This window comes from Mauremys reevesii, linkage group 5 (assembly GCF_016161935.1).
Source record: "Mauremys reevesii isolate NIE-2019 linkage group 5, ASM1616193v1, whole genome shotgun sequence".
NCBI classification, from domain to species: domain Eukaryota; kingdom Metazoa; phylum Chordata; order Testudines; family Geoemydidae; genus Mauremys; species Mauremys reevesii.
Window position 1 is genome coordinate 92,341,344 of NC_052627.1, and position 13,209 is coordinate 92,354,552.

The window sequence follows — 13,209 nt, forward strand, 5'->3', positions numbered from 1 at the left end:
AATGCATCACCACAGGAAATATATTTAATTTTGTCCTGGGGATCTGTTTTTTGGATCACTCTTGTGACACTTTCTTTGGGTATCCAGGCTGAGTCACCTTGCAAACTGCCTGCCTCCAGCGAGAGAGAGACTTGCTGTCATCTCTGATGCCATCAGCCTATTAGACCAAAGGAGATAGTAATTCCTTACTTTGCCTTGTAGGCTAACAATAGGTGCACCCCAGTTCCTGAGTCCCTTTGAAGCATTCCCCTGTGATATCCAGCCTCTGTCACTGGCTATTCACAGAAATACTCAGTTTGCTGTCCCCAAGGGAACAGTATACACACCAGCTGGACTGATTCAGCTTAGGTTCAGCTCCTTTTACAATAACTATAACTCTGCTGTGGTATAGCAAAAACAATCATAAGCCTATTACCAGAGATCAAGAGTTTAAGTGATAATTAAGGAAAACAAATTATATATAAACAATTATGTTTAATTTCTACAATGCAGGTTAACTTTAATGGGCTAACACTCCATCTGAAGTGGTCTTATCTCACCCAAATGTCCTTTGTAGCACTTCCAGCCAAGGATGGTTGGGATCCCACTTTCATGAATGTAAACCTGCTGTCTAATTCCTCAGGTGCAGGAATAAGGGGTGGCTTTTTGCCTTTTCCTTGTATCTCTCAAAGTTCATTGTTCATCTCCAAAGTCAGGATGATCCCATGCACACCCTCCCCACACCCCAAAGCTTATACTGCAGTGGACTGACTTCATACATAAATGGGGCTTCCACTGTGTTGGCTTACAGTGCTAAATTTACATGTGAACTGAGGCAAGCAGGTGACTATACATCCTTTATCTAGCAAAAACCTGTTTTATCACCCCAAAACAGGTCCATCAATGGCTATTAGCCAGGATGGGCAGGGATGATGTCCCTAGCCTCTATTTGCCAGAAGCTGGGAATGGGTGATTACCTGGTCTGTTCATGCCCTCTGGGGCACCTGGCATTGGCCACTATTGGAAGACAGGATATTGGACTAAATGGACCTTTGTCTAACCCAGTCTGGCTGTACTTATGTATGCCTTGATTCAGACTTTAGGGACTACACACTTACATGGTATTTGCACATACATTTCACAAGGGTATTAATAACCAGTGTGTCTCTAGCTTTTATGAAAGACCTTACTGAGCAATCCTGGGGCACTGTGGTGCTGCAACTACCCTTGCTCAGGGCTGAGCCTTCAGGCACCAATTGAGCCTTAGCAATGATGCAGTAACATACCTACAGCATTAGTTACAAGCATAGAAGCATTGGGCAGGATGTGTGCCAGATCCTTAACTGGTGTAAATTAGGAGAGTCTATTGACTTGGATGAAAGCCAGTTAGTACTGGGGTTGGGAAAACCTGGTTCAGATTCAATAAACTGAGCCAAATCTTTGCCCAGAAGTTGAATTGAATGACTATCCATTTGGGGGTTCCAAATCTTTCTTCTTACTTTTGTCTGACTGACTGTGCAGTACCTGGGTTAAGAACAAAAGTGGAAGTACCAAAGGTGTCTTTTTTTCCCCTCCCCCCCCATCCCCAAGCTATTCACATACTTCCTCCTGAGCCGAGAAGTATGGGATATCTCCCAAGTAATCCTGCTTACATAAGGCTTGCAGAACAATGTGGCTTCAATTAAGCTTTGGGTAAATATTCAAAGTTTAAATGTCTGAATTGAACATTCAAACTTTGGGTGGTGGGGGCAGGTGGGCTGTAGTTCATTGAGCATATTGGTCAGGAGAGAACTCGTATACTACAATTGGTCCTTTGCCTTGCAAGTGAAATCTTGCAAAACCTTTTAATAATAAAAAAAACCTCCTTAGAGAACAAATGTCTAATTCAAAAAGTACTACAGTAGCCAGATCCTCTTTCTTCACGAGCAAGACTTGCAGCCTAAAGGTTCTGTTCTGCAGCCCTCTCTCATTTGAGCTCACAATCCCCTTGATTACAGTATAGTTAATCTTCATGGGCCTCAATCTGCTCCCTCAATCAGTAAAAAATTGTAGATACTACTAGTAAAACTCTCAGGCCTGGTCTACACTACGGGGGGGGGGGGGTGTTGAACTAAGGTACGCGACTTTAGCTATTCGCGTAGCTGAAGTCGAACTACCTTAGTTCGACTGACTTACCCATCCAGATGCGGCGGGGTCGAACTCCGCGGCTCCAAAGTCGACTCCGCCACCGCCATTTGCGGTGGTGGAGTTCCGGAGTCGACTGGAGCACGTGGGGAATTCGAACTATCACGTCTTGATTAGACGCGATAGTTCGAACTCCGAGAAGTCGAACTCACCGCGTCGACCTGCGCGGTAAGTATGGACCTACCCTCAGATTCTAGAGGCAACTCCTGATGCAGCATATTTTTATTCATACTACTACTATATCCAACTCCCTGAGCAGGGAGCAATAATAGCAATGTTAAGGAAAGCAGACTCATTGTTAGTTAAATGTTGTAGTACAACTCAATTACCACTTCCATTTGCCGTTGGCAAGGAAAAATATCTATGCTGTTTTAGTATTCTTTCAGATGGCATTGTTTCCACTTGTCCTTGCAAGAACCTGTTAAGTTGTCATCTTTTGAATCCAGGATGCCTTTTTTCATGAGACGGATTATTTACCATTTCAAAGGTTTGTTAGTATTATTAAAACATGAAGAGCAGAATTGCTGCAGTTTAGAAAACATTGGAAAGTTAAAGGTGAGATTGTAGATCAACCTGATTGCAGCGACATGCTGACAGCAGAATATCTGTTTACCATTTCTACTTACTAGGCTGATCCAAAAAATGCCACTTGTTTAAAGCAGTGATACAACCTGACATGTGCATCACATTACATTAGGCTGTATATGACCTGGAGGAATCAGCAGGTATAGAGGTAGGCTAGACAACTTAAAATAGGAGCCCCTAGTCAGGGATGTGCTTTACAAAAGGACTTTTGAGGTCTAGTACAGCTGCTGCAGGAGGGAGAAAGGGAATTCAGGCTATAAAGGCTCAAACACAGAAAGAGCAGTGGCCTCTTCAACTCAGTCAGGGCCCAAAGCATGTTCCTGAGGTGCTCATGCTGATTAAATCCACCTGAAAGCGATTTGCCTGTATTCAAAATGATCACTTAATAAAATCAGTGGCTAGAGTGGTGAAAAAGCATCTTAAAACAACCAGGACCATTTTGAAGGTTCACTACCTGCTTTCCAGTCAGTAAAGTGAATTGAAGCTTTAAATAGTAAAGTTAAAGGGACACTGACAAGATTTCTTAAAGTTTTGGTTTCCATTATTTCTAATATCCAAGTAGATGCTGAAAACACCTTCTTTCCCCCCTCATATTTTGTCAGTTTTTAAAATTATTATTATTAAATGAACATTGTCCCCTCCCTGGTAACCAAGGAATACAGAGTTAGCAGAAGCCTTGTTTGCTCACCAGCACTACTGATGATGACATTAGCACAGCTGGTGTGTGTACTGAAGTTGTGTCTGAACCAGAGCATCAGATCTGAGGCGTCCTACATCAAACCCTTCCCTTCAAACATTGGGGCTGTTTGAAATCTGAACCAAAGATAAATGCAAAATTTGGATCTAAGAATTTTGGTATTTATGTACCAAATTTACATTTGAGCTAAATAGCCCTCACCTAATTGCTCTTAAAAGCTGTAAGTAAACAACCCAAACAGAAAAATAATGTGGCAAGGGGTCCTTCATGCCAAAATTCCAAACATTCCTTCCTCTCTCAGGGTCTTACTTTCTTCCTATAAAGGACATGTTCTCTAACCTGATGCCATGTAGGTCCACACAGCTCATTCCTTGCTGTGGCCTCCACAGCCCTGATGATGATGGCCAGTATGCAATTCAGCACCAGTGAGGTCCCCACTGGGAGTGTCAGCCTGGCCATTCTGTGAAGTGACAGCAGAGGTACCCAGTAGGAACACGAGCACAATCAGGGGCTTTCTAACTGCTCTCTCCCTCTCTCTCTCTTTCAAAGGGCTTTATTATACAGATAACTGATGGAATGGCAGTTAGACTTCTAAATAAGTGTCTCGACTGGTATCAAAATTAGTATCAGACTCTGGAAACATTGAAGGGAAGGAAATTCAGCAACAGCAGACAAGCAAAATAGATAGTCTCCAAAAACTCAATCATCAGAAATAAAAACAGAGAACTTTAAATCCTGGGCTGCAAAAGTACAAAACACTCAGAAGTAAAGAAAATAATGGATTAAATCTTTCTGAAATAGACTACCATTTTCTAGAACGAAATTCATTCTTTGAGACTTTAAATGTTTTGGACCTTAGTGCTTCACCACTATCCATTCCTATATTGAACTGCCAGCAATATTTTTGTGAGACGATCTACATTCAAGTTTTGATTGTGTGCCTTTGTCTCTCATCTTAATGATGATTAACTCTTTCCCGCTGTCTTTTCCTAGACCAAAAGAAATTTGCTTTTTCTTCATTTCTTTGAGCTGGCCAAATCCAACAAAGATTATTTTGGCCATCTTAAGTTTGCTTTTGTACCATAAGAACTAGCATTATGCAATCCTAAAGAAACATGCAATAAGTCCATACTGACTCCTGATAAGGTGAATATCAGTTTTATTGCTGTGGGATGTAAATATTGTATGCCCAGTACTTGTTGGGCCTGTTCGTATTGTAAGTTAAACTGGATTTGGCAAATTGAGTCCATGGCTCAGTGAATGCCATGATTTATCACTAGTCAAGGTGACCACTGGCAGTTACATTTGGAGCATCTTCATCAGCAATGCATAGAATTTTCTGTATAGTATTTCTTTAGAAGTCTGTCTGTCAGAGTACTTGCACACCAAGTTGTAAGGCATCTAAAATGATGCAATTGCAAGTGCAAAGAAATGCTCCTGAAATTATGTGCCTATATTTTTATTTGCAGAATGACTTTAAGAAATAAAAATAAGGGCAGATAAGCTCATGGCTTTTGCCTGGCTACTATAGTGTATAAACTCAAGGCACTTCTATTTTAAAAATATTGCATATAATATGCATATACTCTGATTAGAGATGGACTTTGCATTCCACTATGGTAGAATCTGTCTGGAAGTGTATCTAAGTACAGTATCTTAATTTCTTTGATATTTGCAAAGAGCATTAGAAAAACATACTAATGGGATCTAATAATTCACGATTTAACAACCTGCACTAAGAAATCTAGTAAAGCTTACAGTGCTAGGTAAGCTTTTGAATATGCTACTGAAGAAATATAGTGGAATCAAAAATAAATGATCAAATACACACAGTATGTGCCAGGTATTATGTTGTGGGACATATGATGTGAGATAAAATCAGACTCCTACTTTCCTACATATTTTTACATTTTATTTCATGCTATTTTGCGCCAAAAAAATAAAAGGGGACTCTAACAATTGGCCTTTACCCGGTGTGCGACCGCAAAAGCCTGGCCCTTTTCATGGGCTGTGGAGGTGTTTTTCTATTTTCTTTTGGACTTCTTTAAATCCCACACCCCAGAATGGGGGCATATGCCCTAAGAAGTACAGCTGGAGGGCTAGACCCCAAGTCTGGAACCTAGATGACAGTCATATTAGTGAGAGAAGGATGCCTAAGACAAGAGGTGCCCCCTCATCCCAAGGTAGCGCCACAGAAAGAACCTATGTTCCCTCCCCTCCTCCCCCCCCCACATTTTATTCCCCACCCAACCTGAAAATAAACCAGCTGAACTCATGGTCAATGCTGATTACTTGCATCCCATGGTATGGTTTGTTTCAGCAGTCTTGGAACTTGACCATGCAACTCTAACCAGCTTAATTCATCAGGGCAATGTTTGTAAAGTCTTGCATGTGGAAAGGGATACCAGGTATTCAGTAACTTGTTACAGGCTGCCACACTAGAGCATCTCTAACAAATTCAAGACTTCTCAGAGCAACAGAAGAGAAGAGCAAAGGAATGTGCTGTTACTGGCCATTTAATTCCAGAGCCTGTGAGGGGCAAGGGAGCACAAAACCCCAAAGCGTTGAACCCAGGTTGTGTTCAAAACCAAACCCAAGTGCAACTTGTCTGGCTATGGGTTGTGGTTCTTTTGTGATTATATTGAACAGCTCTAAGGATCCAGATTTCTGCTATGAAATGATCATTCCCATTAATGTTTTTTTCCAAAAAGAGACTTATATAAAAGTGAACCCTTCATAACAGGAAGAATGGATTTCTTAGCCCCAAACCAGCTGATGGAAATTGGCTTATCAGGACCTAGAGTTAAAGTAGTATTAAATATACTAATATTTTTAAAATAAAAAATCATAGTAAAAGAGAGATTCTGAGCCTGGTAGATCAGTTTTATTGACAGTGGCACAGATCTACCCAAGTAGAAAGGGCACATTCATTTTTTTTCCCCCAGGAATCATTGCAAATGAATCTAGCACAAGCTGTCTGCAGCTACAGTGTCTCTCTTTAAAACTCAGGTAGCTCAGTAACTCATGTCCTTGTCTTGTGTTTCATCTTATTTCTCCAAGTAAACCTCATACAACCTTTTGAGAGAACTTTTCATTCTTTTTGTATTGAATTGCACCTAGAATGAAGATCTCTCCTGGTCAGAAGGTATTTATTAATCACAGTCCCAAAGAGTCTTTAAACCTTAGAGATGCATTTGACTGTTACCTTTTATCATTACAATGGGTACCCCATTATTCAGAAGCCCTTGCATATTTCAGTCATGCTGTAGTCTTTAGCAATGTACTTTGTGGAAAAATAAAATGTCAACTTGCCAAAGGCAAAGCTGTGCATTTAGTCCTCTTTATCAAATCAGCCGATTACAACTCTACACTGCTCTTCATAATTATGCAGGAAAACATCCTCTCCCCCACAGACTGAGGAAAGACACTTGGTACCTAATTGGCTGACTCTCAGGTGATAACATGAATATATAGCCAGTTGGAAAGCAGAAACGAACACAGCTTTTCTTCATGACAGTGGTGCAGATCTGATCTGTATGAACAGGTCCAGCTATGATTTGACAGCAAACTGGGTAATTGTGAAATGCTAGTTAGATATGTGTATGTATTGTTTTCAAAATTTGTGAATGCATTGTTAAAAATCAGATGCATAATATCTCTTAGTTAATGGGCACAGACAGATTAACCTAAAATGATAGGATTATAACTCTGCTATGAAGGTCCTCCTGCCATTGTCTTGACAGCTCCAGCTAATTAAGGGAACAGTGTCTCCATAATCTGTTCAGTCAAACCTAGAAACCATTAGGACCCTCAGCAATACTGCACTGCTTATGTATCATTAAACAGGGAAGAGGCTCCTTAGTGGGAGGTATATTTATGCCAGTTGCATGCTGTCCATTGCATGAAATGTCAAATTAGTTTTCTTCAGAAATGTTAGCCAGACTTCTGCTTGCTTACAGCTCACACTAGAGGTGTGCCAGCTTCTAGATAAAGGCCAGGAGAAACTGAAACATTCAGCTCTGATTGTTTGTATTAAACCAGCCTATCAATCAGGAATTCAGAGAGAAAAAACAGAAGTCTGGAATACCTAAAATATAGGATTTGGTATGAATTTAAAACATTTGTTGAAACCTCTGTATTTTTAATGTATGTTTTGCTCTGTGTGTGTGATTTAGCTCAATCATTCCTATAGCTTATACAGTCAATTGTATACTTGCTCAGAACCTCAGTTATAATATCCTGCCTTATATAAAAGCTGCTGACACTTTATTACAATAAAGGTTAATGCATTTGAAAGCCATCTTATTCTGTATGTAAGAGTGCTTTGCAGGGAAAGGATTTTCCAGTGGTTAGAGCATTAGCCTGGGACATCCAGACTTGGTTTCACTTCCCTGGCCTGCCACTTCATGTGTGGCCTTGGTAAATCACTCTGGCCCAGATCTTTAAAGGTACTTGGATGCCTAAGTCTACCATTCAGGATACCACTGGCATTTTCTAAACAACCACTGTGCTGCTTCCTAATCCTGTAGGCACTTGTCTTAATAGTGCCTAAATTTCCACCAGAAAATGTCCAAAAACCATCTAAACCTTGACAACCCTACTTCTAAAGAGCTACTCAGAGCCCTAGCATAAACCAAAGCTGGATTCTCAAAGTAGGTGGGGGGGATGCCTATCTTTCCAGTGGGGCCCAATCCCATAGGCATGCTCTGAGTACCCCTATCTGTTTAATCACAGAGCAGGAGGGGCAGATTCATAGATTACCAGGCCAGAAGGGACCACAGTGATCATCTAGTCTAACTTCCTATATAACATAGTCCATAGAACATCCCCTAAATTTCTAGAGCAGATCTTTGAGGAAAAAACCTTAAATTATGATTTAAAAATTGCCAGTATTGGAGAGTCCGCCATGACCCTCAATAAATTGTTCCATTGGTTAATTACTCCAACTGTTAAAAATGTATGCCTTATTTCCACTCTGACTCTGTCTAGCTTCAGCTTCCAGCCACTGAATCATGTTATACCTTTCCCTGCTAGATTGAACAGCCCATTATTAAATATTTATTCCCTATGTAGGTACTTGTACAGTTAAGTCACCCCTTAAAGAGAAAGTTAAGCTAAATAGTGAGCTCCTTGAGTGTACACTATAAAGCGTGCTTTCTAGGCCTCTAATTGTTCTTGTGGCTCTTCTCTGTACTTTATCAACATCCTTTTGAATTGTGGACACCAGAACTGGACACAGTATTCCAGCAGAAGTTGGACCAGTGCCAGATACAGGGGTAATAACCTGTCTACTTGTCGAGATTCCCCTGTTTATGCATCCAAAGTTCAGAATAGTTGTTTTTAGTCGGAATGTCACTCTGGGAGCTCATGTTCAGCTAACTATCTACCAGGATCCCACAAATCTTTGTGACATTGCTTCTTAGTATAGCATCCTCCCATGCTGTAAGTATGGCCTACATTCTTTGTTCCTAGATGTATGTTTACATTTAACCATATTAAAATGCATATTGTTTGCTTGTGGCCAGCTTACCAATTCACTCAGTGACGTGTTCCCTTTGTTTCCACTCCATCAATTTTTGTGTCATCTGAATTTTGTGAGATCAAGCTGAATTGCAGACTGTTTACAGGTATGTAGACTCTCAGTTAGTTGGCATTTTACATCATTTGAAAGCTCTTCAATTCTTCTAACTGTGACATTAGAAAGTGGTATGGCCTTAAGTTTCTTCGCTGCATTATCCCCAACCTACAGCAGGTGGAAGAATCAGTTCTTCTCCAATGGTATGGGATTTTCTGCTCTTTGCAGTCTGAAGTGCTGCTAAGAAAGATGCTTTTGGAGCCTTTTCTGGAACTAATATGTTTGTCATTTGAGTTTTCTGTCAACTGTATTCTTTTTTTTTTTCATTGAAAAAAGTCTCTGGATTTATCTCTTATACTCCAGGTACCTTGATGTGAGGTGTTGTTTCAACTTGGCAGGTTTAATTGCTTTGTTTGATAGGATTTATAAGCATACGATGCATTGCGATCATCCATCACTAAATTCCATAAAACCAAAATCAATATAATTTTTGTCAAACTCTGTTCTTCGTTTGTTTCTTACTACTTGCATTGCCCATGGTTTCAGCACAACTAACAGTACTAGTATGAGGACATTTTTAAAAACGTACCCATTTTCAATCTAATTTGCTCACACACTGCAAAAATATATTCCACTTCAACCCACCAAAGACATCTCAGTCATCAAAAAAATGGATGTCATTTCTGATTTGCTGTTGCAATGCAGTGAGGGTGGTTTTTTTTTCTTCATCAATACTTGCGCAACGTGAGTATTGAGGTGTTAATGCACCATGGAACATTGTGTAAACAGAAATAGTAGATTTGTTGGTTTTAATTGTTAGGGGACATGGATGTGGTGAAAGTTTATTTTTATTTTATTTTTTTTGTAATATTTTGCAGACCCCCTGTGCAGTCTTTAGGATTAATGACCTAGGAGAGAAGGACACCCCAACATTAGTAGGGTAAGGAACTACAAATAAGACAAAGGGGCTGAAATCCATACTGAATATGCATTAGATATGGTGGTATCAGTATAACACAAAAGCTGTGTCCCAGCCTGTGTGCCTTAGGAGGTGCCAGGATGATGACCAGTGGTGATGGTGGAAAGGGAAGATGAGGAAGAGGATAACTAACACTTCAGGTTGTTCCCCAATGGATGGGGAGAGCATATGGATGCTCAGCACATTCTATATTATCTCTACCTACCTAGCTGACTTGGAGTGTTTTGTAACTTTGCTAACTGTGTCAATAAAACTATCACCAATACAGAATGTTTTTCCGAAGTGTGAGTGTTAGAACCATGCAGGTAGAGGTTCCCAGTTAAACAGGAATTCTAATAGTACTGAGCCTAATCTTAGGACAAGAACCTACCAAACCTCAGAGTGTTAAGTGGGAATTTGTAAGTAATAAATATAATTAATACATAATCAATAGATCGGGCAACATCGCCTTACTCCTAAGCACACTTGTGGGTGGTGGCAATTATTCTCTAACAAGGAAATAAAAAGACGAATCTGGTGGCAGCCAGCAGTATGGGGTTTCCTAAAACTTTCACTATATTTCACAAATAACTTCACAGCTCTCAGCAGATCTAGAGATGACATTTCAACTCCTTGTTCTGTAGTCTATGCTGGAGGGTAGTAAGGTAGTATCCTGGATAAGATGAACAGAAAGCATGGCATGGAGCAGACTACAGTTGTCCTCTGCAGACAGTTGGGATGGGAGATGATTAGGGTTCCAAGCTCTTCAATCTTTACCTGGTTTTGAAACTCAAAGTCCAGTAGTGAAGGAAATTAAAAAAAAAAAGGCACGGAACTACTCCAGTGGTCCCCAACCTTTTCGTCTGGCAGGTGCCAGACGAAGGACCGTGGTGGCGGTGGAGCATCCGCCGAAATGCTGCTGAATTTCTGTGGCGTTTTGGCGGCAATGCCTCTCGATGATGCCGCTTGTCAGTGGCAAGCGGCATCATCGAGAGGCATCGCCGCCAAAACGCCACAGAAATGTGGCGGCATTTCAGCGGATGCTCGACTGCCGGCCAGGACGTGTGCGCATTTAGATGGGGACCCCTGAACTACTCAATGTATGTAAAAACACTTGATAGTTTTGTGAGTATTTTCAGAAGAAATTTACAATCAGAGAGGGAAAATAATACTCCTGCGGGCATTCTATGCCAAAAAATTAAATTCTGCGCACAGTATTTTTTAAAATTCTGCAAGTTTTATTTGTCAATAAATAATTGCAGAGGCTCCAGCATGGCAGTGGGGAGCATAGACCACTGGCTGCATGAAGGTGGGAGATCAGCCTGTAGCCCCTCCATCCCGAGAACATAGACTCAGTGGTAAGGCTGCACCCAACCCTGACACAGCACAAGGCCTGGATCTCCCCTCCCTGCGACAGGTGCACCAGGTGTGGGGCAGGCAGGATCCAAGTGTGGAGGGATCTAAGTGTGGGGTGAGAGGATTCTGTGTGGGACAATCTGGGTGCAGGCAGCTCACTGGGAGCACTAGGTGAGGGGGGGTTCTGAATGCACAGAGGCTCATTGTGGGTGGGATTCCAGGTCAGGGGCAATGGGACTCTGCAGGCACTTCCAGGTGAAAATGCTTGGGGCACAGCGGAGGGGTCTGGGTGTGTGTGTGGTGGGGTCTTAGTGGGTGGAGCTAGTTGGAGGTCAGTGGTGTGGGGTTCTGGATGTGGGGGTTCAGGGGGTGGGGCATCAGGGTGGGGATTTGAGTGCAGGGAGCCCAGTGGGGGGTAGTCTGGGTTCAGGGGTGGGGGTCTGGAGGCAGGGGTTGAGGTTCAGTAGTGTGGGGTTTGGGTATGGAGGACTGGAGGGAGGGGAGGTTCTGGATGTACCAGCTGGGGCTTGGCAGAGGTTTCTGGGTATAGGAGTTCCAGATGTGGGGGTTGAGTGGATGGGGGAGCAGTTCTTTGTACAGTTACCCCTCCCCCACATAGCTGATGAACAATGGTGGGAAGAAGCAGGGGAGGATGCTGAGCTTCCTGCAGCTGGGGGAAGTTTTTAAGGGTGGGTCTGACACAGCCCCAACCCCTCCTTTCAGGGGAAGAAGAAGTCCCTGTCCTCTCCTGCCTCCAGCCTAGCCAGGACTAGCAGCTGATCCGGGCTCAGTGTAGGAGCCACTGGCTTGGGTGTCCCCAGTCCTGTGGTGATTTACCCCTCCAACAGCTGGTCAAAGTCATTTTTCTGCAAGGAAGCAAAGAAATCTGTGGGGGACATGAATTCTGCACCACTGCGCAGAATTTCCCCAGGAGTAAAAGAATATGGTACAAACAAAGCTAAAGGAATTAAACATTTTTAAAATTACACAGAAGTAGACTTCCATCATCTCTGTATTCTGGGTGAGAGAATAATATTGCTGTCTTGGATATCTGCATTTGTGGCTTGTTTGACACTTTCACTTGTCAGGATTTCACCCCCTCATTCAATATAGCCATCAACTTACCTTACTCTTCTGATTGGGAGTAGAGTACAGGGGTTGACTGGAGCGCGATCTGCTGTTGATTTTGTGGGTCTTTACTAAACCTGTTAAATCGAACGCTGGTGGATCGATCTCAGAACGTCAATCCTGGCTGTAATATAGACCTGCTGCGAGAATCATTCCTTTTGAAACAGTTCATTTCCTTAGCTCATTTTACATATCTGTATGCCACTTACCAGCATCACCTCTGTTGCTGCTGCTTTTCAGTCCATCAGGTATATTGCACCCTCTCTCATACTTTGTTGGACTTTCTATGTCTTTTCTATATAGTTCTCAGGAGGTCATAAAGATTTTGTTTCTTTAGTTCACATTTAGCTCCCCTGGCCCCAGTCTTTCAGGACATCAATAAGCTGAACTGGCCAGTCAATTTTACAGAGCTGCACAAGCTGACATACAGTAAATGTACCTTCTCTGTATATACTCTTTCAGCTTAGGCAGCAAACTTTTATTCTTGTCTTTCAGTTGGACCTTGGCAAGCTCTGCTTGATATACAGACCTAATGCAGACTCTAAGGTACTTGTCAAAGTCTAGTAATGTTGTACTAAGTTTTAACTCCTGCAGATGAGAATCTTGGTAACTGGCTGCCAAATGCTGTGCTGCTCTGCAGATCAATTATGGATAATTGCAAACTGAAGTTGTAGCAAGCAGTAGGTAAGGTTTTTGTTTTTGTTTGGAAAAATCCCTAACTGTAGTAAAGGCACCACTCATCTGCTA

General features: G+C 41.9%; 1 protein-coding gene and 1 long non-coding RNA gene across 3 annotated transcripts in view; one reads left to right on the forward strand and one right to left on the reverse strand.

Annotated features, from left to right (window-relative positions):
• The window catches only part of LOC120406750, a 39,073-nt gene that overhangs the window by 19,495 nt on the left and 6,369 nt on the right, over positions 1-13,209 (forward strand). The window lies entirely within an intron of this gene.
• Positions 1-13,209, reverse strand: part of LOC120406751 — a 30,804-nt gene that overhangs the window by 2,578 nt on the left and 15,017 nt on the right. Inside the window, exons 3-4 of one of the 2 annotated variants that reach the window (XR_005599548.1) lie at positions 12,460-12,602; positions 11,401-12,200 (exon numbers count right to left, since the gene is read on the reverse strand). This is a non-coding gene — a long non-coding RNA (uncharacterized LOC120406751). Of the gene's footprint in view, positions 1-11,400; positions 12,201-12,459; positions 12,603-13,209 lie in introns of those variants that run through there. The other variant, XR_005599547.1, reaches the window with a different exon arrangement.